Consider the following 5,437-nt stretch of genomic DNA (forward strand, 5'->3'; position numbering starts at 1 on the left):
GTTAAGCATCTTTTCAAATAGTTGTTGGCCATTTGTATGTCCTCTAGGGAGAAATATCTGTTCAGGTCCTCTGCCCATTTTTTGATTGGATCATTTGTGTTTTTTTTTGTTGTTATTGAGTTGTATGAGTTCTTTGTATATTTTGGATATTGGGCCCTTATCGGAGGCATTGCTTGCAAATCTACTTTCTCATTCGGATGGTTGTCTCTTTACCTTGTTGACGGTTTCTTTTGCTGAGCAGAAGCTTTTTAGTTTGATGTAGTCCCATTCATTTATTTTTGCTTTTACTTCCCTTGCCTTTGATGACCTACAAATCTTGACCTGCTGTGCTACTGCCTGCTTTGGTCTCCTCCCCTTACTGAGTGCCCACATCCTGGCCATGTGGGCCTCAGGCAGTGCTTGGGACACTGGGTGCTTCACACCTCCCACCCTTTGCTCACTGTGCTTGCTCTGCCTGGGATGCTCCTCCTATGTCTTCACCTCAAGACCTCCCACTTATCCAAGGCAAGGATAGTTGTCCTCCTAAACTATCAGATGTGTGTTGAAAGGGCTTCTTTGTGCTTTTGGACATGCTCAAAAGCAGGGACTGTCTTTTTTTTTTTTTTTACGAGCTTTGGCCAGTTTTATTTAAAAATTTGCATGACTTACTTTTCACCAGTCTGTTCTGGCATGTTTCTAGTGATATCAGAATCACCTGGATCAATGATAGCCAGTTTTCACACTCTGAAGTATTTTCCACACAATGTGCCCAATTCGATATTGCCACTGTAGGGACGGACATCAGTCTTGGCCAACATGGTATAGTACTTCGGATTTCCTCAAGGCTGGGCATTTGTTGGTGAGGATGACCAGTTTTGCTTTTCAGAGTCTGCTTATACCCCATTATGTGCTTTTCACTTTCATAACAAGTTGGAGCCTAGAGTTGATTGACCCCAGCAACTTCTTTGTCTCCTTTGTAGCCACTGTCTTCCTGTCTTAGGTGCAGGATGGCTCCCAACTTAGAGCATACAGAGGACAGGACAGGAAGTTTAAGACCCAGAGGTCCAAATGGCAACCTGCTGGGCTCTCCAAGCTGCCTAAAGCTCAGCCAGTGGACCCCACTTGACTGTGTCCTAATAATAGGATGATATCTATTAGGCTGTGTAGTTGATAATCCATTATCTCATTAGAAAAAAACAAGCATCATTAGTTCCATTTTATAGATGGGGAAACTGAAGTTCAGAGAGGGTTGCTGATTTTTCCAAGGCTAACGACTTGAACAGAGAAGACTTGAACCCACATGCCTGGCTTCGAACTTAATGTACTTTCCTCATTTGCACAATCAGCCTCTGGGTGCACTCAAAAACATGTACTAAATACCCTCTGGGTCCAGGTTCTTTGCTAGGTGACCATATACACTGAAGACAGAAACAACGTCTGTGCTCAGTGCTCCTTTGCTGGTGTCTGTTTACAGGAGGTGTCTGTCATGTCCCTGTGCACCCTTCTTCTCCTTAGGGTTGTGATATTGGAGTTCAGGATACAGCCAGGGGACCTATCATTGTCTCTTTTGAACACCATCTTCTAGGATCTTCCCAGGGCTCCAGCCTGTTGAGAGCCTTTGAGATCCTGGCAATGTTGCCTACTCTTTCTGCTCTGCTTCCCAGCTTGACCACCCACAAGTCTGAGCACTGGACCTGTCCAACTTCATCCAAGTCATCAGGAAATATATGGATCAAGGATCAATAAATATATGAGCCAACGAAAGAGCCCTGGGGTGTGTCACTCCAGATCACCCACTGAGGCAAACTGATCTGCTGCATACTTAAGAGATAGCCACACTATTAAGTCCTGAGCCTCCCAACCAGCCTGGGTGAGTCCTCCCAAGTTTCCCACACGCAGATTGGGAGTGGTGACCCTGGGTGCCCTAGGCGGGTGAGGCCACTTGGCGTTAGGGCCCTGTGGAGTTTGCCCTTGTGTCCAGCACCTAGCTCATACTGAATATAGTGCCACATACTTGGTGGGTACCCAGCAAAGGCTTGTCAAATAGAGGCATGGGTGACTTGTTATTAATAAACCCGTTGCGGCCTGTTCTGATTACTTCCTTCTCTAGTCCCCAACAGGAAATTTCCTAGTCTGTTCCTGCCCTCAGCGCTTTTCATATTGATCTGTCTACTAACCTGATCTTGATTAGTGCCCATAAGGACAGATAACTCCTAGTTTATAGTCAACCTGTGGCTTTCTCCTGGTCTGCAAGTCTGGGCTTATCCAGCCACTTCTTCCGTCTCCCTACTCCCTTCATTCCTCCAATAAATCTATTAAACTCCTTCCACAGCGTACTCAGGGTGAACAATCAGAAACTACCTGCTTGAATGGAGCATTCTTTCTTCTAGCAAAGAGACACCAAATGCATAATTACAAACAAAAAAACAAAAACAAAACCCAAAACCCAAAAACCAAAAAACCCCACTTGTTATAAGTGCAATAAAGCAGAAATACTGCTTTATTTATTTTATGAGAGTAAATCAAGTAGGATCTGATGCAGCCTGGGGTTTCAGGGAATGCTTCTGAAGAAAGTGACATTTAAGCCAAGAGCTGCATTATCATGGAAGACAAAAATGAATGTATTTCAAGAAGGATGGAAATGAAGCTTCAAATGTTGCTGATTTAACTTAAAGAAGATCCTTGGGATAATTGGGACATAAAGCAGACTGGATTGGGTAGAGGAGTGAGTGAAAGGCAAGCAAGTAAAGGTAGCAAGTGTAGATAACTTGAAAAGCGTGGCTAGGAAGGGGAAGAAAAATGTAACGATAGTAGCTATGAAAGATGTAGATATGAGAGAATTTTTTTTTTTTTTTTTAAGATGAGGGAGAGTTAAGCATGTTAAATGTTGCTAGAAAGAAACCAGTAGAGATACATAGAGGTAAGGTGGGAATGGAGGGCTCAACCTGTCTATCACTCCTCCATTTAAGAAGTATTATTGAGCACCTGCCATGTATCAGACACTTTCAAAAAGGCTGACGAGGCTCTGGCTTTTTGAAACTTATTTTCTAAGGAGGGAGGCAAGAAATAAGTAAATAAGATAATTTCAGCTACTGGTGTGAGGAAGAGATAAAATGGGGTGATGTGGTAATAAAAGGATGCAACTCAAGAAAGAGTGACATAACAAGGCCCAGGGTACTGTGGAGGTGATGCAGGTGCCATTTGGCTTAGGGGAGCTGAGCCATCAGGGTTCCATGAGGGAGGAGGGGAAGGGGGAAAGTGGTCAAAAGAGGAGGAAGGACATGTGCTGACAAGGAGAGCTAGTTCCAGAGGCCCCTTGGAGGTGACAAAGTCAGAATGTCAGCGTGTGGATGACCTTGGGTTTACCCTTTTAGACTGTGACCAACAGGCCAATGCTGACTCCACTCCTCAGGTGCTTAGACTCAACATTACCAACCACAAACCCTTCTCCTTCCCGCCAAATCTGCTGCTTCTGACTTCCCAGTCTTGAGGGTGGAGTCGCCATTGTCGACACAATGACTAGCAGCCTCAGTTGTGATAGCTTGCTCCTCTGTCCTTGTCTGAGACAGAGGCCTGGGCCGAAACATCCAAGAAGAGTGGAAAGGCTCAGAAACCCAGTCCCTCCTGCCCTTCTGCTTCGCAACTTCCCTTCTCCTCCTCCGGGAAGTTGCCTTCACCTTTTCACATTTCCGAACTCCAGACTCCTTCTTTCCTTTGCCCTCCTTGCCCTTAGGAACCCCTGGTCCAAGGAGAAAATGGATGAGTCTGGAAAGGAGAATCAATAGACTGAGAGGCTGAAATTCCAGGGTCAAGAGTGTGGCCTTACTTTGGGAGTCAGGAATGAAAGCCCAGCTAGGATGGCAGGGGCAGGGGTGAGGGTTATGCCTGACTGATGCAGTCCTTGTATCATCTCCTCTGGAGTGCATGCCTCCTGAACCCTACCTGCTTCCTCAGGTGTCCCTTCCTTTCTTTTCTGCCTGGGCCCCAGACACCCTCTAGAGTGAGCTGCTAATGCTGGGCACACATGGCCCGTTCAGTCCACCTCCATGTGGCCTGTGAGCCATGTTAAGGGGGTTGGCGATTATTCTGAAAGCAACAGGAAACCTTAGGGGCAACCCCATCAGGAACTGGCAGGGATCAGACTAGTGTGCTGGGGGTCTGAGGGGTGGGATGGGGCAAAATGATAAGGAGGTGCTATCAGAACCTGGCTACCTGCCTACTTACAGGCTTGTCTCTGTTGAATCTTTTTCCTTTGCATGGGACAGGAGTGTTTGTCCCCAGGAAGTCCACATAAGAGTAAGAACCAGCTGGGAGGAGATTGTGTTCTGCCACACCCAGGACCATGGCTCCCGTCCCTTGGGGCCTCAGATATGGGAGGGTGCTCTAGCAGTGTAGCTGACAAATAAGGAAGAAGTGACCTTGAAGAAGCAGTTGATGCAGCCACATAGGGGCCCTGGAATGGCTTGGCTATCTTACTTCCTGGTGGGGCTACTCCTGCTTACCCTGATGGGAGCTGCCCTGCTTTTCTGGCAGAATGCTCCAGCAAGGAACACAGGGCACAGAAGTGTAGGGAGGGGGCACTCCAGCAGATGGCAACCCTAGCACAGCGTCTCTGGCAGCAGCCCCCAGCCTCAATCCCAACAGGTAGACATAATGCCGCCTCAGGACATACTCCTCCCATTGCCCCACCTCCTTCAGAAAACAGAAAGCCCTGGTAGACAGTCCCCTACCTCAGCTCTCCCCGTGCTAGTTCTTTGCGTTGTTGTCAGTTCCTCTTCATCAATGTCCTTAGATGTCCTTGAGGTTGGGGTCAGTGCGTTTGCTCTGTTTTCCCAGTGCCCGGCATATGGGTGGGTATTCACTGGGCTATACGTTCAAATAAAATAAACTGACAAAGGAATTGGAGGCAGGAGGCCAGATCTCTTTTAGCTCCTGAGCACCCAACAGAAGCAAAGCACAGGGGGTCACTAGCTCTCCTTGTCAGCGTGTGTCCTTCCTCTTTTGACCACTTCCCCACTCCCCGACCTCCCTCATGGAACCCTGATGGCTCAGCTCCCCTGGGCCATATGGCACCTGCATCACTTCCACAGTACCCTGGGCCTTGTTATGTCACCTTTTCTCGAGTTGCATCCCTTCATTACCACATCACCCCATTTTATCTCTTCCTCACACTTACCAGTAGGTCACTAGAGGGTCCTCCCAGGGAGCTAAGTGACTTAAAAGGGGGCTTTGACAGTCTGCATAGGGATATTGGCATTAAGACAGCCATTGTGTCTGGGCTAGGATTCTCAGGTGAAGTGACTGAGTCATAGATAGGTATATTGGCAAAGCTGGCCTGGAGTGGCAGAGAGAACGAAGAGAAGGAGGTCCAAGGAGACAACCTCACTGTGCCTGGGGCATGTGACAGCCCCCTTCTGGGCCTTGGGCTCCCTGACTGCTCAAGGAGAGTTAAGCTGAT

At 47.6% G+C, this 5,437-nt stretch overlaps 1 pseudogene; it reads right to left on the reverse strand.

The window, feature by feature from the left end:
* Positions 1–515: 515 nt before the first annotated feature.
* Positions 516–3,484, reverse strand: LOC107196207 (annotated as a pseudogene).
* Positions 3,485–5,437: the final 1,953 nt, after the last annotated feature.

Source organism: Pteropus alecto, unplaced genomic scaffold (genome assembly GCF_000325575.1).
Source record: "Pteropus alecto unplaced genomic scaffold, ASM32557v1 scaffold25, whole genome shotgun sequence".
In the NCBI taxonomy this organism is placed as follows: Eukaryota; Metazoa; Chordata; class Mammalia; order Chiroptera; family Pteropodidae; genus Pteropus; species Pteropus alecto.